Here is a 24804-nt window from a genome sequence, read left to right as displayed (position 1 = left end):
GCAGGGATCCGTTCGGGCCAGCAGTATTCCTGACAGTAGGGTGAAGCAAACAGCACTTCCCTCCGAGCCCAAGATATACAGGGGTCGTGCTGGGTCAGCCAGGGCATCCCCAGGACCAGCGGGAAGTGTGGGACAGCGGCCACGAAAAACTGGACCTGTTCTACATGGCCCTGAATCTCCATAGTCAGCACCTCCGTCTGTTGGTTCACAGGGCCTGACTTTAGGAGCCGTCCGTCAATGGTCTCCACCGGCCGGGGTTCTTCCAAGTGCTGCAACGGGACCTGGTGCTGGGTGGCAAACCCCAGGTCCATAAAGCTGTTGGACGCCCCAGAGTCAATCATGGCCCCTACTGACATCACCAGGCCCTCCCGTCCCCTAAGGGTAGCAGTGACCAACAGCGGATCCCTTCGGGGTTCTAACTGGGGTAGGGTAGTGGCTAAAGCAGGTTCTCCCAGTCTTTTAACCCCAACTAAGCCTGGGAGGGTCCGTTTCCCGGCAAGGGGGCCCCTCGCTGCTTGAGAGGACACACCCGGGCAAAATGGCCCCCCTGTCCACAGTAAAGGCAAAGGCCCCCTGCCCTCCTCCGCTCTTTTTCTGCTGCTGACAGACGTGGACGTGCTCCTCCCAGCTGCATCGGCTCCTCTGGTGGGCTAATCACCGGAACCTTGGGCGAGGCTACGGATGTCTCTGGAGCAACTGCAGGTCCCCTCAAAGCCCACCCTTCTGACCTGGGTGGGTTCTGTAAGCGGGCTAGCCTGCGGGCATTCAGCCTGCCATCAATCCGTGCCGCCTGTTCCATGAGCAGAGCCAAAGACTCAGGTGGAGCAACTCGGGCCAATTCATCAAGGATAGCGTCTGAGAGTCCATATCTATACTGGGCTTGGAGGGCGCTATCGTTCCAGGTAAGGTCCTGGGCGATGAGGCGGAACTCAGTGGTGTACTCCCTCACTGAGCCCTTTCCCTGGTGCAGGTGATGGAGGAGCCTTTCTGCTGTTTCCACCTTAACTGGATCTCCCCAGGTATCCAACATCTCTTTAAAAAAATTGTCCAGCTGGTTCAGGAACGGGTGGTCTTGGAGCAGATATGGAGTAGCCCATCGCTGCGCTGGTCCAGACAGGAGGCTGATGACAAACGCCACTTTCTGAGTGTCTGTAGGGAACTCCTCTGGCCTGAGCTGGAAGTGCAGCCTGCACTGGGCAAAAAACCCTTCCAGCTCCTGCGGTTTGCCAGCGAATTTTTCAGGCAGAGCTGCCAAGCACTTGATTCTTCGAGGGGGGGGCTGGGGTTGAGCAGCTTGCGTTTGTAACACAGCCACGGCCGTTTGCAATTGAGCCACCAGCGTCTCCAGCTGCTGATTCCTCTGCACTAACTCTTCCATTGCTTTTTCTTTTCTTTGTCAGCCAGGTCAGAGATTATTCTGTCCGGGAAAGCTGCCAAGTGGCTTGACAAAGATAAGCTCACACAGTTGGTATCTTAGTAACAAGGAATTTATTGCAGTTACAGACTTCGGAAGCAAGGTCCAGAGATGCAGTCCAAAGGTCACAGGAGTAGGCACGGGTAAATGTTGTCAGAGGCAGTCCAAGGTTACCACAGGATTCCGGAAGTCGTCAGGCGTGGTCACGGGGTCCGGGAGTCAAGGCTGGGTTCAGGAACTCGGGATCTGGAGCGAGGTGCGTGCTCAAGAGCTCTGGGAGCCAGCTTCCACCGAAGAGCTCAGATAATCTCTGACAATTTGGCAGGGCTCCTGGCTGCTCCTTTTATCCTCAGTCAGAGTGCTGAGTCAGCGTTCCGCAGCTGATCTCTGATTGCTTGGCGTTTCTCTTGAAGGCGGCTAGACCGCCTTCGGGTGGACTTGTCCGCCCTTAACTGGCTGAAACTGGGCTGGTCCCTCTCCTCCCCAGATCCCTGCGGCTCTTCCAGAGTCTTTGCTGGCATCAAGCCCTCAGAGCTGGCAGAGGTTCCTGCTGGCCTTGGCTCCTCTCCCTGAGGCTCTGCCACAGCCTCTGCCAGTCCATTCTCTTCTCCTGAGCCAGGCCCCTCTGCACTGGGTCCAGCCTCTGCCACCTCCCCCTCATCTCCCGACTCCGGTTCCATGCAGGGCATGACACACACCCTACTTGCATCCGGTGGCAGCAGACAGTCTTATACCTTACACCCGGCCGAAGAGGTCCCTCCCCGTCTCGTTATTTGTTAGAGACTTGAGGGGTTACAGCCTATCCCGGCACACAGCTTTGTCCCGCCTCTGTTTACTTACTTTTCATTTCATTTAATATTTCACCCACCCCTATTTACTTATGTCTAAATATGGGTTTGATTTGTCTGGGCCTACCCACTTTATTGCTCTTTATTATCCTTCCACCCATCAGGTAACCACAAAAGTCATGAGTTCAAAAACAACCGATGTATGTTTCAGTTTTGTTCTATTTATCACCTTTTCTGACCACTAGTCTAACCACAAATTCCGCTTTGTTCTTTTTACTCCGACTGAATAGTCTAACGGCGCTTTGCACCTGTTTGGGCTCTTCCCTGTCCCTTAACCATCTTTCAGTAAAGATAACAGTACTTTAGGCTGGCTGCTATTCAGCCACATATTTTTAATTATATTATATTTCTTTATAACATATAGTATTAGCATCCTTATACATATAACATTATTGAAAAAGTAACATATCTCTCCATTTCTCACACAAACAAAAAAACATATTAAGAAAATTAATAGTTAACAGTTTTTAAAGAATTCCTATGTACTGAAGTTAGTAATGTACATTTTAATCTAAAATACTTGAAGCTACAATACTTACATGCAACAGGTCTAGCACTACTTGTGATTAATCTGTATGTTGTTACACAGGCTGCTAGCAGAAATAGAATACAAAGTTGTTTGAATCCTTATGTACTAGTGAAGGCAGTTAAAGCCCAGGTATGGTAAATTGGGGTTAATTGTACTCCTAACGGAGGCTAAAGCAAACATTCATTCTAAATTGATGAATGAAGCTCATTGTCATATTAACTGTAGCTACCAAAATTATCCCTGCAGGTAAGCATCACCAGTTACATTGCAAACTCAACTAGAGAGACACACATAGCGAAAAAGTCAGTAAGACTTCAAGATAGCAAAGTATTTCATCTGAACTGTACTACCACTGGATCAAGGGAAAGAAAAAGCAGACTACTCTAATTCTGCTCTTCCACCTGAGTGGGCCCTTGGGAGGAAGCCGTGCAACGCTGCTCGCTTGCTCGTGGGCGGCAAGCAGAGACGCCTATTGCGGGGGCTTGTGTGTTCAACCGCCTGTGGTTCTTGCTGTCCCTATAGGGTGAAAGTGATGGTGAAGGAGACGGTGGGTGATGCGATGCACCCCAGTTATCCAATAATCTTTAAACAATTGCCTTTGGCATCAGTTACTAGGGAAATACATTTATTACATTTTCTCATGGTGAGAGAGAAATGGAACATTGTTCAGAAACTGGAGAGTGGGGGATGGCATGAGAGGCGTTACACAAACGGGGGGGAACAGGGCAGGAAAGTCATAGGACTGGGGCACAACCATACAGACACAGTGGGGAAGAGAGAGAAAACGTTTACTCCCCCAAATTGTCTTGAGAGGCCCAATTAGGACTTCGTGTACTGATAACTCAAGGACACGCCATGCGAGCCACATTTCAACAAGAATTCGTAGACAGCACTGTGCAGTAGACAGAAAGCGAGTCGAGGTGCAGCTGCGGAAGGATGCTGGTCCCCAGAACAAAGCAGCAGCACATAACGTTGATCCTATTACTTCTAATTAGGTGTCTTAGAAGATGGCTGCATTTCCTGGAGATGAAAGGTGACTCCTCCCAGCAGTGGATTGAGGGCAACTCGTTTGGAATTCACCTAAGTGCACTGGCATATATTAATGTCTTCATTTCAGAGCGCAAATGGAGAGGACTTTGGGGTGCAATTTTCCGATCCCTCCGTCATTTGGATCGGCACCTGCTTTCTTTGGAGAACAAGCAGTAAAGAGCAGCACATGTTTGTAGTTCACTCAAGCGCTTTCCCTTATTCTTCATGCACTAATTAATGAGGCAGCTTGGTGAAGAGCTATACAAATTTTGCTCACTTCTGCTAAATGCTGCTTTAAAAACCTGTGGAGTTATTGCTTTCCGCTTCCTGCTTCCCAACATTGCCATTTTTTTGTTCTGTTCTTGGGCAGAAGTTGTCCATCCACAGGAAGTTTGGGTCAGCACCTTTCTTGCTCTCACATTACATTAACACAGTCACGCACCATCATGGAGCAGCACCGTAAAGTTCAACCGACGAAGAAGAAGAGGATTTGGCCTCAGAAGACCCCCCGCCCCAACATCCATCCTCGCGTGTGGTTTGCAATGTTGAACATCGTAAGCAAGAGAGATTCCCAATCCAAGGGCCTTCTCTGCTGTGGCACCCCGGCTGTGGAATGAGCTCCCTAAGGAGGTTCGCCTGGCACCTACATTATATGCTTTTAGATGCCAGGTGAAGGCCTTTTTATTCTCCCAGCATTTTAACAGTCTATAAATAAATTTTAACTTGGTGTTTTAAATTTGTAATTTTGCATTGCTGCTGTTTTTATCTGGTTGAACTTTTATATTGTATTTTATATTATGGTTTTATACTGTTGTTTTATACTTTGAATGTTTTTAATTTTTGTGAACTGCCCAGAGAGCTCCGGCTATTCGGCGGTATAGAAATGTAATAAATAAATAAATAAGATGCAAATGTCACTTGGAGGGAGGGGAGGGGAGGGGAGGGGAGAGAGGTTGTAACTATATGCGGTGAAACTGCTGTTTGGATATGGGATCATTACGCCCAGATCAGAGGAGGAGGGCAAATTGACGAATGTGATGTGTGATTTCATGTTAAGTTCTGCTTCAATACATATACCTGCTGTGTGTACTTACATCAATAAAAGCTTTTCTTTTCAATATGCTGAAGTTTTCTGTCCATCTAAGTAGCGCTGTGTGGGGAATGACGTGGGCATTGTGGATAAGCTCATTCCGTCATCATCTGAAAAAAGTTCAGAGGAAAGGTGTAGTGTGGTGTCATGGGTAAACTGTTACCCTGGGAGTAGGGAGATCTGGACCCAGTTCTAATTTTCACCCAGCCATGGAAACTCACTGTGTGACTTTGAGCCAGTCACAAACCCTTTTGAGTTTATAGTCCACAAGTGCGAAGGAACATATGAGTGCTCTTCCATTCCAATTGATTTCAACTGCTTGGGCAAGTAGCCCACCCGGTTGGGGTCTGGAGCAGCTGCAGTGGCTGCAGCAAGAGAGCTGCCTCCCCGGCCACCAGTGACACCAGCAGGAGCAGCTGCTGCAGGGCCCAGAGCGACGGAGGCAGCAGCAGCGCCACAACCAAGTGCACAGCCTCCGTGAGCAGGATGGAGGGCACCGACAACAGCTGTAGTAGTAGCAGCGCAGCAGCCACGAGGAGCACGCTCAGCCCCCTTGCACTCACTGTTTGCCTGCCTCTCTCTGGCTGCAATTTCAGGAGATGCCTGGCAGCCTCGAATTCCACAGGGCAACCTCAAATGCACAGTGGAGCATGGGCAGAGTGCCCCGATCCTCACCCCGCCCCACCCTGCCCCCGTCTTCTCAAGTACCAGAGTCCATTTGCAACACAAACCACTGTGGAGAAGTTGGGAAGGTGAGAGGGGGAGTTGCCCAACTTCAAACAACCAATAAACTGTAGGGGGAGGCACAAAGGAGATCAGTGGGCGGGGACTACGGGGGGGGGAAACAAGGTGTGGTGTAAGTGAATCTCAGCGGAGGTAACAGAGAGGTGTGCACACGTGTAAGTTTTGCAAGCTTACATACGCTATGGAAATGAAGTGGGATAATATGAGGGAAAACCAGAACAAAAGTGTAGGTGGGATGAAGACCTGACAAAGAAATGTGTGATGCAACTTTGTTTGGTTTCCCAGGAAACTTAACAAAAGGTCAAACTCTTCCTCCCTCTGTGATCTTTGATCAGTAATCTTTGCATAGAGTAAAAAGGCAAGCTAACTGGCAGGCTGAAGAATGCAACTGTTCATGGCGATTCAGAATCACCCTGTTTAATTGGGAGGAAGTCCCATTGGACTTAATGGGATTCATGTCTAAGTAAACCAGGTTTTTGATTTTGGTCATTAGTAGGTAAGCATGGTCTAGGAGAACAAAATGAAGCGGGACATAGGCTGATAGAATTTTGCCAGGACAACTCACTGTGCATAACAAACACTCTCTTCCAACAACCGAAAAGACGGCTTTATACATGGACTTCACCAGATGGCTGACACCGAAATCAGATTGACTACATCCTTTGCAGCCAAAGGTGGCGGACATCTATACAGACGGTAAAAACAAGACCTGGAGCTGACTGTAGTTCAGATCACAAACTTCTCATTGCACAATTTAGAATCAAACTAAAGAGAATAGGGAAGACCCACAGATCAGTTAGATATGAGCTCACTAATATTCCTAATGAATATGCAGTGGAAGTGAAGAATAGATTTAAGGGACTAGATTTAGTAGATAGGGTCCCAGAAGAACTATGGACAGAAGTTCGCAACATTGTCCAAGAGGTGGCAACAAAAAACGTCCCAAAGAAAAAGAAAACCAAGAAGGCAAGATGGCTGTCTGCTGAGACACTAGAAGTAGCCCAAGAAAGAAGGAAAGCAAAAGGCAACAGTGATAGGGGGAGATATTTAACCCAATTAAATGCAAAATTCCAGAGGTTAGCCAGAAGAGATAAGGAATTATTTTTAAACAAGCAATGCACGGAAGTGGAAGAAGACAATAGAAAAGGAAGGACAAGAGACCTCTTCCAGAAAATTAGAAACATCGGAGGTAAATTCCAGGCAAAAATGGGTATGATCAAAAACAAAGATGGCAAGGACCTAACAGAAACAGAAGAGATCAAGAAAAGGTGGCAAGAATATGCGGAAGATCTCTATAGGAAGGATAATAATATTGGGGATAGGTCAGACAGTGTGGTCAGTGAGTTAGAGCCAGACATCCTGAAGAGTGAGGTTGAATGGGCCTTAAGCATTGCTAATAACAAGGCAGCAGGAGACGACGGTATCCCAGCTGAACTGTTTAAAATACTGCAAGATAATGCTGTCAAGGTGATGCATGCCATATGCCAGCAAATCTGGAAAACACAAGAATGGCCATCAGACTGGAAAAAATCAACTTATATCCCCATACCAAAAAAGGGAAACACTAAAGAATGTTCAAACTATCGTACAGTGGCACTTATTTCACATGCCAGCAAGGTAATGCTCAAGATCCTGCAAGGTAGACTCCAGCAATTCATGGAGCGAGAATTGCCAGATGTACAAGCTGGGTTTAGAAAAGGCAGAGGAACTAGAGACCAAATTGCCAATATCCTCTGGATAATGGAGAAAGCCAGGGAATTCCAGAAAAAAACATCTATTTCTGTTTTATTGACTATTCTAAAGCCTTTGACTGTGTGGATCATAACAAACTGTGGCAAGTTCTTGGTGGTATGGGGATACCAAGTTATCTTGTCTGCCTCCTGAGGAATCTATATAACGAACAAGTAGCAACGGTAAGAACAGACCACGGAACAACGGACTGGTTTAAGATTGGGAAAGGAGTACGGCAGGGTTGTATACTCTCACCTTACCTATTCAACTTGTATGCAGAACACATCATGCGACATGCTGGGCTTGACGAATCCAAGGCTGGAGTTAAAATCGCAGGAAGAAACTTTAACAATCTCAGATATGCAGATGACACCACATTGATGGCTGAAAGCGAGGAGGAGCTGAGGAGCCTTATGACAAAGGTGAAAGAAGAAAGTGCAAAAGGTGGGTTGCAGTTAAACCTCAAAAAAACCAAGATTATGGCAACCAGCTTGATTGATAACTGGCAAATAGAGGGAGAAAACGTGGAGGCAGTGACAGACTTTGTATTTCTGGGCGCAAAGATTACTGCAGACGCTGACTGCAGCCAGGAAATCAGAAGACGTTTACTTCTTGGGAGGAGAGCAATGACAAATCTTGATAAAATAGTTAAGAGCAGAGACACCACACTGACAACAGAGGTCCGCATAGTTAAAGCAATGGTATTCCCTGTAGTAACCTATGGCTGCGAGAGCTGGACCATAAGGAAGGCTGAGCGAAGGAAGATAGATGCTTTTGAACTGTGGTGTTGGAGGAGAATTCTGAGAGTGCCTTGGACTGCAAGAAGATCAAATCAGTCCATACTCGAGGAAATAAAGCCAGACTGCTCACTTGAGGGAATGGTATTAAAGGCAAAACTGAAGTACTTTGGCCACATAATGAGAAGACAGGATACCCTGGAGAAGAGGCTGATGCTAGGGAAAGTGGAAGGCAAAAGGAAGAGGGGCTGACCAAGGGCAAGATGGATGGATGATATTCTGGAGGTGACAGACTTAGAATCATAGAATCATAGAATCATAGAATCATAGAATCATAGAATAGCAGAGTTGGAAGGGGCCTACAAGGCCATCGAGTCCAACCCCCTGCTCAATGCAGGAATCCACCCTAAAGCATCCCTGACAGATGGTTGTCCAGCTGCCTCTTGAATGCCTCTAGTGTGGGAGAGCCCACAACCTCCCTAGGTAGCTGATTCCACCGTCGCACTTGACCTTGGGGGAGCTGGGGGTGGCGACAGCCGACAGAAAGCTCTGGTGTGGGCTGATCCATGAAGTCACGAAGAGTCGGAAGCGACTGAACGAATAAACAACAACAAATATATATATGGAAACTGTTCCAGAATCTATATTTGGTCTAATCTATATTTGCTTAAGTATGGATTTTGGAATTTATTTTACATCCCAAAGTAAAAATAACAATTCTTGTAGCACCTTAAAAGTAACAAATGTATTGTGGCACAGAGTTTTCAGACACCATCCAGGTAAAAATGGACACTTTTACCATTCAAAGTATTACTGAACCACTCCATACCCTAACTGATCACAAATGAGGTGATATATTATGTTTCAGGCACTATGCAGTGACCCCCTGATTTGCCTCGGAGGCCGATCCGGAGCCCCCGAAGCAGCCCCGATCCACCTCGGGGCTGCTTCGGGGGTTACCGATCTGCCTCAATGCTGAAACGGAGGTGAAATTCGGACCCTCTGAGGCAACTTGGAGTTTTCTGGGTGCTGGCTGCACAGCTGGCACCCAGAAAACTCTTCTCATTTACCTGGTGCCTCCGCAATCCACTGCCATGGATGGCAGAGGCACCTGGTAAGCCCCCTTCCCCACTTACATGCATCTGCTGTCTGCTGCCACCGGACGCAGGCTTGCTTCCAGGCTTCAGTGTCGTCAGAGTGGAAGCTGCCAGGTGCAAGCCGGCGGTGGTGGTGGACCCAGGTAAGAGGGAAGGGGAGGGGGCTTACCTGTTGCCTCTGTCAATGATGCCATCTTTCTTCTGTTGGCTTCTGGTGCTGCTGGAAATGAAAGGGAATAGGCCGTGAAATAACTTAAAATCGCATGACCTCCTCCCTTTCATTTCCGGCGGTGGCACTGGAAGCCGCCAGAAGAAAGATGGCGGCAGCGACGGAGGCAGCAGGAAATGAGACTGTTGGGGGGGGGGGGTTCGAACCACCCCAATCCACTTCGGATTCAGGGTTCAGATCTGAGGCAGTGCACAGCCCTAGTATGCTTCACTGCAGGATGTACTGTAATAAATACATTTTTATTACTATTATTATACTACTATATTTATTTGTTACCTGCTTCTCCCTCTGGATCGAGGCAAGGTACAACACAAATGCAAAACACCATAAAATACATATAATTGATGAAAACATATACAACTAATACGTTATTAAAAAACTGCACATTATTAAAAGGCATCTTAAAATTCTACTTGGTAAGCCTGCCGGAAGAGATCAGTCTTCATTACTACACAATTGATGAAGCTCTCTGGGCAGTTCACAAGAATTCACACACAGAAAAAAATTGCAGTTTCATTGAGCATGTGTGAAGTGTTTTCAAGCTCTTCAACTTCAAAATTGCTTGTGAATGAACATGTTTATGGAGGAGCATTGTGGCTGGGAGTGACACAGTCTTCTTTTTACAAGGAGAGAGACATGGAGCTCCATCACAGCAGCGGTTTAACGTTCTCTCACTTGGGGGTTCTCCTAGAACCATCTCTGTCACTTGAGGCTCAGGTGGCCTCGGTGGCATGGAGTGCCTTCTACCAACTCCATTTGGTGGCCCAGCTACGCCCCTATCTGGACAGGGGTAACCTAGCTTTAGTCGTCCATGCTCTGGTAACCCCCAAATTAGATTACTACAATGCCCTCTACATGGGGCAGCCTTTGAAGACAGTTCGGAAGCTGCCGCTTGTGCAAAATACAGTGACCAGATTGATAACTGGAACCAGAAGGTTCGAACATATAACACCACCAATTCTGGCCCGCTTGCAGTGGCTGCCTATACATTTCCTAGCCCAATTCCAGGTGCTGGTTTTAACCTATAAAGCCTTACATGGCTTAGGACCACAATACCTGATGGAATGCCTCTCCCGACATGAACCTGCGCTCAACATCTAAGGTGCTCCTCCAAGTGCCTACTCCAAGGGAAGCTTGAAGGATAGCAACAAGGGAGGTGGCCTTTTCAGTGTTGGCCCCTCAATTATGGAATGATCTCCCTCATGAGGCTCGGCTGGTGCAAACATTGTTATCTTTTTGATGTGAGGTCAAGACTTTTCTCTTCTCCCAGGCATTTAACAGCATTTAACAACATATGTTAAGTTGGGTTTTTTTAAAATGGACCCCAGAACTGTTGTTGTTTAAATGGATACTGTTGTTTTATACTGTTGTTTTTATATACTGTTGTTTTTTATATTTTTGATGGTTTTAAATTTGGTGTACTTTTTAATGTTCACTGTTTTAAACTTTTGTAAACCGCCCAGAGAGCTTCGGCTATGCGGTGGTATATAAATTTAATATATAAATAAATATGTCTGGTACAGGGCATTGCAGCGCAAGAGTCACATAACATCATTCCTGTCCTGCACCCAACTTGCCTCTTTTCTTCCATTTTGCATGTTATATTGGTGCAGGGTAAGTCTGGATTATTTTCCCCAAGCAGATTTCATGTGCCCTTAAGCCTCCATGTAGTGCTGTGTACTCACTTTTTCCTTTGTTGGGTGTGTGTGCTTTGAATGGAGTCTTACTGACTAAAGGGGAGGGTGGGGCGTTTCTCCTCCTTCAGCACTCCTTGTTGAATGGATGGACTTGTGCTTAGTTAGTTGAATGGACTTTTTACTGCTCCAACCCCAGCCTCATTGTGTGCAGAAACGTAGCCCAGCTGATGGAACATTAAATCAGGAAATCAATAGACAACAAAGCCAGAGTGAGTGGGGGAAGGAGCCCAAATCACTGAGGACCCCAGCAGATCTCTATTTTTATGAACTGGAGATGCACAGCTATGCATTATCAAAGTAAAGGAAAACAGATCCTCCACAAATACAAACAGGTGGGATTTTGCATTGGTGGAGTATCAGGAGAATGGTTTGATGGGGTGGGATTAAAAAATCCTAAAACTCAAAGCATGAGTGGATCTGATTCAAACTTGGCATGGCTACATCCCTCCTTAAGAGCTAAAACCATGCCAAGTTTCATCTCTTTATTTTTTAAAAGAAAATATGCAGACATAAGCATTTTGGTTAGCCACAGATGTCAATATTAAAGCTACCCCTCAGCCCACTCAGCCTCTTCCAAATATATTTATTTATTTATTTATTTATTATTACATTTTTATACCGCCCAGTAGCAGAAGAATGTAAGCCTATGCGGCAGGGTCTCGCTATTTACTGTTTTACTATGTACAGCACCATGTACATTGATGGTGCTATATAAATAAATAATAATAATAATAATAATAATAATAATAACAATAATAATAAGTAAGTAAGAGACTTACTTCTGCGTAAACATGTATAGAACTGACTTTTAATAGTGTGGTCACTCAGAAGCTTTTTTTAAAAAGTTTAAAATAGCAAACTGGAAAGAAGTGCTCTGCAACCCTATGCTTCTGAGGTCTTACTTCTGTTTACTCAGAAGTAAGTCTCTCCCTGTTCAAAGGGGTTTACTCAAGGGTAAGCATGCACTGGATTTTAGTATGACTTGGATGTAAATGCAGTTGCAATCAATGGGATTTACTCTTGAGTAGGGAATCAAGCCAGGGCAATAAACAAGCTCCATTGAACACCCCTCACTCACTCCAATTCTGCCTTAATCCACTCCTGTGCAGAATCAGAGGTGTGTGTGTGTGTGTGTGTGTGTGTGTGTGTGTGTGTGTGTGAATGGGAAGGAATGACTTGAGGGGTGAATTAAAAATTCCTAAAAAATCAAGGGATGAACCAATCTGACTCAAACTTGGCATGCCTAAAGTCTTATGTAAGAGCTCCCACACTCCCAAGTTTTAGCTCTTAATCTTTAAAAATGAGGGAGCTGTAAGAAGTTTGGTTAATTCCATAGGAGCTCCAAAGAGCAAGGGGAAGAGAAGGCTGCCACTTGATCACAATGTCCATCAAGAACAAGAACCAATGAACTGGAAGGGGAGGGGGAAGTGGTGGGGTGGAGCAGGATGGGTGCAATTGCAGCAGGAGAGCAAACAAGGGGAAAGAGAGTTCACCAGTATAGTGACCATCGTGATAGGGAGGAATGTTTGCTGCACTTATGAAACAGAGGTAAAAATGCAGAAGCAAACTAGGTGGGGGAATAGGTGTGATGGAGCTCATGAAATCCCATCATGCGGGAATTTTTTTTAGAAAGTTAGAGAGCAATCATTTGCTGTGCTAGGCACTTGGAGGAGAAAGTTTCTGGTATTCACTCAGAATTTGACACCACAGTTATTATAGCAGTCTGGGGATGTCTCCAGTGCCCCCTGTGGTCATTTCCTGGGATTACTTCCAATTGTTGCAACTTGATAATGTGGACAAGATGCTTGAATCACTCCTTCCCACCACATGTAAACTTGACCCTTGCTCACCTTAGCTAATACGATCTAGCAGAGGTGGATTGATTGGGTGGGTCCAGATGGTGGTAAATGCCTCACTTTGTCAGGAAGTGGTGGCTGCCACCTTGAAAGAGGCTGCAGTGCATCCTCTCCTGAAGAGGGCCTCCCTGGACCCACAGTATGTGAGAACTACCTATCGTTAATATCCCCCTTTTGGGCAAGGTGCTTGAGCATGTGGTTGGCTGGGTAACTTTAGATGTTCTCAGAGGGAACTAATTATATGGAACCATTTCAGTCTGGTTTCAAGCCAGTGCATAGCACTGAAATGGTCTTGGTTGCTCTGACTGACAACCTACTCTGGGTGAAAGACAGAGGTGCTACCCTGTTGATCTTTCTGAACCTCTCAGTGGCTTTTGATACTATTGATCATGGTATCTTACTTACTTCCATGAGTGGCGTCATCATGTGTGTGCTATAAATCATTCTTTTAAAGACGCCCTTTCTCTTGCAGTCAAAGATATCCTGCCTTTGAGCATGGAGGCTTTCTCCTAGGGCTGTGCACAGCCCCCCGATCCGCTTCTCATCCAGATCCACAACTTCCAGATTGGGTCTGCTTCTCTCCGCAGCAATCTGCCTATGGTCCACTCTGCTGCGGAACTCCAGATCCAAATCGGAGATCCTTGTTTTCCCCCCATAGACTTGCATTGAAATTCACATGCCTATAACTTTTTTCTGTTGATGTTAGAAACCTCAAACTTGGCACCATGAGAGCTTATCCATGTATCCACATTCACAGGAAGGGTGGAATTAAAAGCAGCAGTGTTGCTGAATCACAACAACAAGAAGATATATTTTTAAAAAAGGCTATGTCTGTCTTTTACCAGTAAGAGGAAAGTGGACGTGCCAGGGGGAGGGGGAATTGTGCCAATTTCACTGGTCCTGTCTAGGTACCAGTCTTTCAGAAGCTACCACACACTTCAACTCATGAGAGACATAGTAGGTAGCTTCACTGGCTAACCTTTGGAGGGTTCTGATGACCCTCCAAGGGCAGGAGAGTGCACTGGACACGTCCACATGCCTTATGGACATCATCCCCTTGCACAACATCTATTCAGTTGTTCACCAAGGTTAGGATGGGTAGCAGTGCTGTGTTTCCTCTGTTATTTATTTTCTTAGTATATGATTTAAGGCTGTGTTTGTGCTTTTGGTGGGGCTACTGTTTCAAAAAACACTGGGAAAAGTCCGTTCAGAGACTAAGAAAGAAAAGTTTCCCAGCATTCCCAAGTTACTAAGTATCCCGTTTTGCTTATTCCCCCCCCCTCCAACTTTGGAATTGGAGGATGCTTCATCAGGTGATCATGACTGGGAGTTGAATCTGCCTCTCATCACTTCAAAAAAAGTTACCCCCTCCCGCTTTTTTTACCCTATTGTTTAAAAAATTATAGCAAGCAAACGGCAGCATGAAAACTGCTGAAAATAGACACAAATGACCCCCCCACGACTTTCTAAGCACATTCAGTTTCAAAGATGTAGCTTGAAAAATAAAAAAAGTTATATGCTAATCTTTTCCGCAATGCAGTCCTATGTGGAAAATATCCAAAATGGCGGGCGGAGCACTCCGCGTCAAAGCGATTTATTCGCTTTCAGTTGCTTCTCTTCACCATGCTTCGCTAGCCACCCAATCCACTTCTCCTCCGCCTGTAACGGAGGTGATTGAAGCCACTCCGCTATCTCTTCTAAGAACTGAAGAGAAGCGGAACACAGCCCTACTTTCTCCAATGAGATCTCTAATAGATAGTCCTCTTTAACATTACTGGACATTATATTCCATAAAATGTAGCCAGAGATGGACTATATCGATTGTCTCCAGCCAGGAATTTCACTAATCAGCCAATATTTTTTTTTTTAAAAAAAAAGTCACTGAAGATGCAGTCAGATTTAATGCAAGTTGTTTCAGTGCTTCAGATTCAGCACATTGGAAGTAAGTACTATTGGACTCAATGGAATTTACCTCTGAGTAAGCAACGTCTTTGTTGTGGATTTTGATCATGAACATGGTGCTTTGTTCTTTTTTACTTTTTTTTAATGCATACTCTGTCTGCTGGGGGGAGGGGGTTCATCCACCATACAACATGGTAATGACCCATGGTGGGTTAGTGTCAAGGAATAGTTTCACCCCTGCTATGGACCTTGTCGTTTTTAGCTAAGAGTTCATTGGCTGGGGCCCACAAGGCCCACAGCGGTGCTGAAATCTATTGCCTGACAGTTAGCCTGTCATCTGAACAGGCCCACAGTCTTGCCCAGCCAGCGGTAGAGTATGCATTTTTATTATTGTGTAGTTTTATTGTTATATTATATTGCTGTTTTGCTGCGAATACACACTATGTTCACCACTTTGATGTCTCTAAATAAAGTGGTATATAAATCTGGGGGGGGATGTAAATAGGAAATTGACTGTAGCCCTATTCCAAGTGTTCTGTACCTAAATAGGGCAAACACAGGATGAGCACTGCAGCCCTGCCCCCTCTCCTTCATCCCATCTACTTGTGGAGGGCGATTGTCCTTTATCTCCAGGCCAGCCAGAGCACTCCAACAGATCAGTGCCATCTAGCTCTGCCTAGAGATGTGAAGGCCTGGAAAAATCTGGAAAAAAACATTTCCCCCGTTTTCCCCCAAAGCCTTTTTTTTTGGGGGGGGGGTCCTGAAAATTTGAAAAAAATGAAGAAAAATGGATTATGGGATGTTTTATTTTAGCATGATGAATAAAATGTTTAAGACAAGGTGTTCAGATATTTACTTCTCTAAATGATTTCTAAAAACTACATACAATATCAGATTATAACAATTTCTGTGCACTGAGGACAAGCAAGTCCTAGGTTGCAAAGTGAGACTACAACTCTCAAATGCCAGAGCAAGATGCATTTCTGCCTCTAGGGGGCAGCACTGGCATTGAAGCAGAGCCTGAAACTGATAGTGATGGCTATAGCTCAGAAAATGAGTCTAATTAAATTGCATGCATATTCATTGAATCTTGGTCCCCTCCTTTTTTTCTCAGTTTATTTTATGGGAATGGGTGCTTTATGCCTGTTTGACACTGTGGAGGATAAATAATTTTCCTTGTTACTAAGGTTGATGGTTTCTTCTGTTGTTGTTTTTTAAATTGTTCTTTGCCTGCTCCTCATAAATTGGCTAAACCAAAGAGGTTCAGGTGTTCCTAACAGCTCAAGGAGCTTGTAGCGCCATTTGTTACCAAAAATGTAAAAAAAGAAAAAAAGAAAAGGAAATTTGGTTTGTAATAATTGTTTGGATGCACTGTACTTTTAATATACCAAATGTAATAATTTTATGCCAAACCAACTTGGACATAATTACATTTTATATTCCTAAAATAACAAAGTGACTTTCAATCTGTAAAAAGTGTTAATATTACATTATTTCAATTTCCCCCCAAAAATCCATTTTTTCTGTGGGGGGGGGGAACAGTTTTTTCCATGGCTTCAAAATTTCTGGAAATTTTACATCTTTAGCTCTGTGTCTCATATTATTAATAAGTAGACATATATTTTCCCCAACATCGTTAGCGCTATTAACAACTTGTCAATAGTACAGAATGGCTGATTTGAAGCATTTCAAAACAAAGCTGAATTAAACAGCCTATTTACACCATGTGAGAAAAAAATGGAATTACCACTTCTAAGTACAAGACTTACTTTTAATTAAATTTGTTAAATTTAACTTCAGGAGATGACATGTAATTTGGATTCCATAGTAAAACAAAACAGTCTGATAGTGGAAATGCAGCTGCCTAAAACCACCTGCATAAAACGAAGCACCTGCAATGACAACCAAGTAAGGGCTGAGATGTGGCTCATCTGGAAGGAGGAGGATCCCTGGTGCCATTCAAAGAGTTCTCTAAATAATCAGTATTTGCTGGGAAAGCAAGGAAACAGGTTTGGGAATGAAAATATTATATGAAATGGTGTCTGTCTGAAGCTTAGGCAGAAAACCTTAGAGCTCCTGCTAATGTTGGGAACAAGTAACAGTTATGACAAATGCAGAAGCTTCCTTACAAAGAGTGCAGGATGGGCAGAGTAGGAACCAGTAGCCTGACTGTGCCATAATGGTAGGTATTCTTGCGTAGTCATCAATAATGGCTCTCCTCCCCTCTGCTAGGACACAGATGTGTATGTCCATCATGACAATATGCTCTGAGCTTACTGCAAGAGCGGATCCTGGGAAAATATCCAGTGCCCTTAGCTCCAATTATAGCCCTACCGTCACGGCGTGCAGTATAAGATAGTGGGGAAATCATTTGGCAGAAGTAGTGTTTGGAACCTGTATAGAGAATTACTGAGATCTTTTGCATGACTTTTAGTGGGGTATGTTACTAAAAGAGCAAAGTATCTACAGCAATGAAAGGAAAAAATAAATGTGTTTAAAAAGATTATTTTAAAAAAGTTATTTTTAAGAACATTGTCCTACTGCTCAGCATAATCCCTGAAGCAAAAAAATGTGTTTGACATCTTTTGTTTTTAAAATCTCATGTGTATTTCTTGAGTGAAAAAATGCATATACAGCAACAGCAGGAATCTCAAATCCCAAAAGATGGGGTATATATTTTCTAGAAAAGATATTTTTATGACAGTTTCCTCAACCAATGTCTTCTATGTCCCATTATTTTCTATGGAAAATGTAAAACTAATCATACTCTGGGTTATGAGAAATGTGTCATTTGAAAACTACCCAAACACTGCTCAGAGGTTTACTATGACTTACTGTGATTCTGGCCTATGTGGCAAAAAAATAAAATAAAAAAATACCGGGTTAAGAATGTGTCATGTCCTTCGGGCGCAGCCAATGTTAAGGTGAGCTTCCCTGCTCAACTTGCAGGTCACCCGAGGCCTCGCTTGCCAAGTCATGACTCTGAAGCTTCCACCACAGCATCCTTTATTGATGAACCTATGGGAGAACACTAACTCCTGAGGAGCCACACGCCAGACTGCCTGGCTTCAAAGCCTATGCAAAGGGAACAGAATAGATGCCCCTGCCCAGGCCTCTGAAAAGGAAAGGGAAACTAACAGTGGCAGGCCTCTTAAAGGTATATACACACATATCACAGAATGGGTGAACAACTTTGAGTGTTCAACTTGAATGCATAAAAAGATTCAAAAGTGAGTTAGAAGGGCTTAATGACTCCATTACCATGTCCCCACGACCAAGGTGGGGGGACTAATGTTGTGGGGCAAAGATAGGGTAGCAGGCAACAGAGTTGGCTATCTCAAAGTCAAGAGAGGCCTGCCATGCCTCCCCTTCTTCCTCCAACTGTGGGTAAAGTGAAGATGCTCCACGCGTAGTAGTCTTAGGATCACCATATTTTTGAAACCAAAAAGGAGGACATGTCCAGCTCCCAAGGGGGTGTGCCCACTAACATGCCCAGCCCCCAAGGAGGTGTTCCCATCCAAACATGGACTTGGTCACATGCTTGATTTCACAGCACACAATTAAGACAAACCTTAAGACAAACCTTATACCGCTATTGGGCGGTATAAAAATGTAATAAATAAATAAATAAATAAATAAGACAAACCTTAATATTAAAATCACTGCAATAAAGAACCAGTGAGACATTCAGTGTATCTGAAATGAACTTATTCCTGCTTTTGCCTTACTTTGAAGCTTTTGCCATACTCTGTGTGATACAGTCTCCCCTTCCCTCAAATATCTTTTCTGAAAGCAAGTCCTTTACTGGATGACCATAGCCTCAGCTTTCCTAACATTTAACACTCTTTCCACATCACCTTTCTCATATCCATACTCACACATTCAGCATATTGCTACCACTGAACAAATGAAACTGTTGACAAGTACAGAAAAATCTCGTACAACAAACAAGCAAACAAGCATTCAGAAAGTGTATAAACTACTATTACCCTGCAAACATTAGTCATGGAACAAAATGGACTAAAGGCTAGCACTTCTTAGCTTGTTTCAACTTCAACCAGATGTAACAGTCAAAAACAAAGAAAAACACACCTACTTCATTGACATAGCAATACCTAATGACAAAAATGTTGCAGAAAAGGAAGAGGACAAGAGAGAAAATATACACCACTGGCTATAGAAGTTAAAGAACTATGGCAACAGGAAAAAGTTACAATTATTCCAACAGTCACATTAGTCACCAGCATCACATCATCATCATTTTTTTAAACAGAAAAACATCAAAAATTAGGCCTACCAAAATACATGCATGCCAACATCCAGAAAGAAGCCATACTTAAAACATGTTCAAAAGTCAGAAAATTTCTGTATCAGTAAAAGACAGCATGACTTGGCAAGGCCCATCAGATGATGATGATGATGATGATGATGATAAGGGCAATCCTGTTAATTTTTTAAAGGGTTTTTTAAGAGGGCCACTCTTTCTCATCTCCACTCTTCCTCATCTCCATCCGCCCCTCTGCCAGTCTCCACTTCCCCAAGCCCACCGGGTGCCAAAGCCAGCCCCAGCCCCCCACCACAGCAGAATACAGCAGCACACTACAATCACAGAGTCATAGAATAGTAGAGTTCAAAGGGACCTATAATGCCATTGAATCCAACCCCCTGCTCAATGCAGAAATCCACCTTAAAGAATACCTGAAAGATGGTTGTCCTGCTCCCTCTTGAAAGCCTCTAGTGAGGGATAGCCCTCAACCTCCCTAGGTAATTGGATCCATTGTCGTATTGTTCTAACAGTCAGGACGTTTTTCCTGATGTCCACCCAGACTTCCTGTAACTTGAGCCCATTATTCTGGGTCCTGCACTCTGGGATGATCGAGAAGAGATCCTAGCCCTTCTCTGTGTGACAACCCTTCAAGTTTTTGAAGAGTGCTATCATGTTTCCCCTCAATATTCTCTTCTCTAGGTAATCATGCCCAGTTCGTTTAGTCTCTCATCATAGGGCTTTGTTTCCACACCCTGATCATTCTCTTTTCCTCTGAACACTCTCAAGCTTGTCTACATCCTTCTTGAAGTGTTGTGGCTAGAACTGGACGCAATACTCAAGATAAGGGCTAACCAGTGCCGAATATACGGGATCCAGTACCTTGTGCAATTTGGAAGCTATACTGCTATTAATGCAGCACAAAATAGCATTTGCTTTCTTTGCAGCCACATCACACTGTTGGCTCATATTCAGCTTGCGATCTACAACAATTCCAAGATCCTTCTTGCTTGTAGTATTGCTGAGCCAAGTATCCCCTATCTTGTGCATTTGGTTACATTTTCCTAGGTGTAGAACTTGGTATTTATCCCTATAAATTTTCATTCTGTTGTTTTCAGCCCAGCACTCCAGCCTATCAAGATCACTTTGAAGCTTGTTTCTCTCTTCCAGGGTATTAGCTACCCCACCCAATTTTGTGTCATCTGCAAGTTTGGTAAGCGTTCCCTGCACCTCCTCGTCCAAATCATTAATAAAAAATATTTTTGTCAAGTACAAAGCCCTGCGGTACCCCACTCATTACCACCACCCCAGTTTGAGAAGATACCACTGATAAGTACTCTTTGAGTCTGATTCTGTATCCAACTGTGGATCCAACTAATAGTTGTTCCATCTAGCCCACTTTTAGCTAGTTTGTTAATCAGAATATCATAGGGCAGTTTGTCAAAAGCTTTGCTGAAGTCAAGATATATTAAGTCTACAGCATTCCCACAGTCCACAAGGGAGCTTACCCTATCAAAAAATGAAATCTGATTAGTCTGACAGGATTTGTTCTTGATGAATCCATGCCGGCTTTTAGTAACCACTGCATTGTTTTCAAGGTGCTTACAGATTGACTTATTTATAATTCTGCTCCAAAAATTTCCCAGGGATGGATGTCAGACTGACTAGTCTATAGTTCCCAGGTTCCTCTTTTTTGCCCTTTTTGAATATATGGACAATGTTAGTCCTCCTCCAGTTGTCTGGCACCTCACCCGTATTCCATTATTTTGCAAGGATAATAGACAATGCTTCTGAGAGTTCTTCCACCAGCTTCTTCATTACTCTAGGATGCAGAGTTCATCAGGATTTGGAGATTTGAACTCATTCAAACAAATTATGTGTCCTTTGACCATTTGTTTCTCAATCTCAAACTGCATTCCTGCCCCTTCAACTTGTACTTCACTTTTTACAAGGGGTCATAGACCTGCTTTTAGGTTAGCGAGGGATGCTAAAAGAAATAAAAAGGCTTTCTTCAGATACGTGAGTAGTAAAAGACAGAGGAAAGAAATGGTGGTTCAGCTGCTTAATGAGGATGGCAAATTGATAACAGATGACAAAGAAAAGGCTGAAGTGCTCAATTCCTAATTTGCCTCAGTCTTCTCCCAAAAGCGGGTCTATGACCCCCCCTGGAGAAAGTGAAGCAGAAGTTGAGGGGGCAGGATTGCAATTTGAGATTGATAAACAAATGGTCAAAGAACACCTAATTTCCTTGAATGAGTTCAAATCTCCAGGGCCTGATGAACTGCATCCTAGAGTAATGAAGGAGCTAGCGGAAGAACTCTCAGAACCTTTGTCTATTATCTTTGCAAAATCATGGAAGATGGGTGAGGTTGTTTGGGGAAATAAGTATTGATGTACAAATTCCTCCGCAGCTCACAAATAAACGCAAGCGTGAGTTTTGAATCTTCAACGCAGTTTATTTAGAGAAGTTCTTCAAAACAAAACAACCAGGCTTGTAGCAGCAAATTATAACAAAGCAATTGTCTCTCCATAAATCAAAGTAAGCATAACAGCTTTACGGTTCTCCTTGACAAAAGTTGGCTTTGCATCAAAACAGCATACTCCCTTCTCTGGCAGCGGCAGCAGCTTACGCCATACCCTCAAACCTCCAGTGGCTGACTGCATATTGGTGTGAAAGAGCGAGCTTTTTACTCCCTTCATTCAAACACCAACAGGTGTGCTGAGCTTGCAAGTCTTTGCCAATAATCTGCCTTAATTACTGTTAAGGTTAACACGAAAACCTGACATCCCCCTGCTTTTTGTGTACACCGATACAGTAATTACTTCATTTAATACAATTGTAAGTATTTTGTCAACTTCTGATGTTGTTCCTTACTTATCGGTTTAGACAAGAAATCTGCAGGAATGTCTTTTCCAGCTAAATATTGAACTTGCAATAGACCATTTCTTATACATTCTTTTGCATGACACAATTTGATTTGCAAATATTTGGTTCTTTGCTTACAACTATCAGTTTTTTAAGATAGAAATACTTGATTGATTGTCTTGATAAACAATAACAGGTTTTGGTACATCAATCTCAGCATCCTTTAACAATTGTAATAACCATTCAATGTTTACAATTGCATAGTTAAAAGCATTCAATTCCGCTTCACATGAACTTAATGAGACTGTAGACTGTTTTTTACAGGACCAATCAAATAAACTGTTATTTAACATGTAACAAACTCCAGATGTACTTTTTCTATCATTTATATCATCTCCAAAACTAGCATCAGCATGAATTTCTAAACCTCCAGTGCATTCCTTTGTAAACTTCAGTTTGTAGTTCAAAGTACCCTTTAAATAACGTGCTATTCGCTTCATAGCTTTCCAAGTATGTTCTGTGGGTTTAGCAGTTTGCCTACTCAATAAATTTACACTCACAGAAATATCTGGTCGGGTAGCATTGGCAATAAAACTTAGTTGCCCTAGTATACTTCTGTACAAGGTAGCATTTTCAAAATGTTTACTTTGACCATCTGCTTGGAAATTCTGCACCATTGGAGTATCGACAGAATTAGCATTCTGCAAATTAAGTTTGTCAAGCACATCATTTATCTTTTTTGATTGATGCAAATAAAAATTGCCCTCTTGGTCTTTTTCTACTTCTAAAGAAAGATAATTAGTTACATTACCTAAGTCTTTTAACTCAAATTGTTCTTTTAAATTTTGTACAAACCTGCTGTCTAGAAGTTCCATGAAAGGTTGTTTTTTAACTAACCTCCAGGTTTTATTCTTATCTAGTGAATTTAATTCAGTTTGTATGGCTTGAAGCCAAGGTTTAGCATTTTCTTCAGACAGTTTCTGTACATCTTTATAACTTTGAGGTTCATAAATGGCTCTACCAGCAAATTCATCAGAGTATCTCACAGGAGGTATACCTTTGGTAGAACGTTCTGACTTACGCACTACAACATGTTCATCCTTAGAACTATCAGCATCACTATCCTTTTCCACTGTGTCCATAGTATGCAATGGTTTTTTATCTTCTGCATCACTTCCTGATTCTTCCGATTGTTTTAAACTGTCCCTTTCATTACTGCTATCCTCACTTTCATCACTATCACCACTATCATTAGTTTCTGTTTCACTTTTGTCAACAGGAGTGGATTGGAAAATTCCAACTCGTTCCCAATTAACATTATACTCAACACTTTTTGTTAATCTTATATTTTGAGTATTTGTCATTAGCACTCTATATGACCCTTTTTCATAACCAAGAAATATTCCATGTTGACCTTTTTCTTGTAACTTCTGACTTTGTGGTGTATGCACCCACATGTCAGATCCAAAAATCTTAAAATGACTCACAGAAGGTTTTTTGTTGTACAATTTTTGATAAGGAGTGCACTCTATTACTGAACTTATGCTTCTATTACGCACATAGTTAAAACAGTTCAGTGCCTCCGCCCAGAACTCATCTCCTAAGTTGGTATCATGCAGAAGTGTTTTTAACCCCTGCAACAGGGTTTGGTTCATTCTCTCACACAAAGCGTTTTGCCATGGAGAACGTGGGGTGGCAATCATGTGCTCTATCTCCTGCTGTGAAAGAAAACTTTGAAATTCTGCAGAGCAGAATTCTCCACCTCTATCAGTGAAAAAACAGGTGACTTGGGTATTATGCTTATTATTAACCCAAGCACAAAATGATTTAAACTTTTCAAAGGCCTCATTTTTCTTCTGAAGCATTTATACAAAAGAATATCTCGTATATTGATCTATGAGGACCATAAAAAAATTTGCTCCTCCTCTGGAAACCTTAAGGGGTCCAACAAGATCTCCATGAACAATCTGAAATGGTTTTTCAGCTTTTCTATTTGTCATCTTTCCCTTAGGGGCTTGCTTAACCTTTTGTTTAGTTAAACCTGTAAACAAACCCTTATCTTTGCACATATTGTGGGTAGCACCACTGTCTATCACGAAATGGTCCCACCTTTTCTTTGAAGTGGACACAGCAACAAGCGCTTTAACTTGTCGCTTAAACACCCCTTTCTGTTGTCCTTGTCCTTGTTTCTTCTTCTTTTTACAATCTTTACGTAGATGTCCCATTTCTCCACAAGAAAAACAATGACGTACTTTTAGTGCCACTATCTTCTCACTCTCAGCAGTTAAATTACCCCTGCTGTTTGATATGTGCTTTTGTGAAGTTGTAACTGCATCATTACACCTGGAAGCCACACGCCTATCTACTTCATCCATGAGCCTCGCTTGAATAAGTTCAAGAGTCAGCTGTGCTGGGGGCAAAGCAGCTAATTGAGCAGAGATACTTTCATAACTTTCATTTAAACTGCTCAATACAATGTAGCAGAATTGCAAGTCAGGAATTTCTACTTCACGTCGTAATAACTCATCTCGGAGCGACCTTAAATTCCTCACATGTTTAGCTAGGTCACCATCTGGAGCCAACAGTGCGATATGGCTGCAAGAAAGGCAAATGCTATTTTGGGCTGCATTAATAGAAGTATAGCTTCCAAATCACGTGAGGTACTGGTTCCTCTCTATTCGGCCCTGGTTAGGCCTCATCTAGAGTATTGCGTCCAGTTCTGGGCTCCACAATTCAAGAAGGATGCAGACAAGCTGGAGCATGTTCAGAGG

This window comes from Elgaria multicarinata, chromosome 5 (assembly GCF_023053635.1).
Source record: "Elgaria multicarinata webbii isolate HBS135686 ecotype San Diego chromosome 5, rElgMul1.1.pri, whole genome shotgun sequence".
Lineage (NCBI taxonomy): Eukaryota > Metazoa > Chordata > Lepidosauria > Squamata > Anguidae > Elgaria > Elgaria multicarinata.
The sequence above is the reverse complement of the archived record's forward strand: the minus strand, read 5'-3'. Positions refer to the sequence as shown.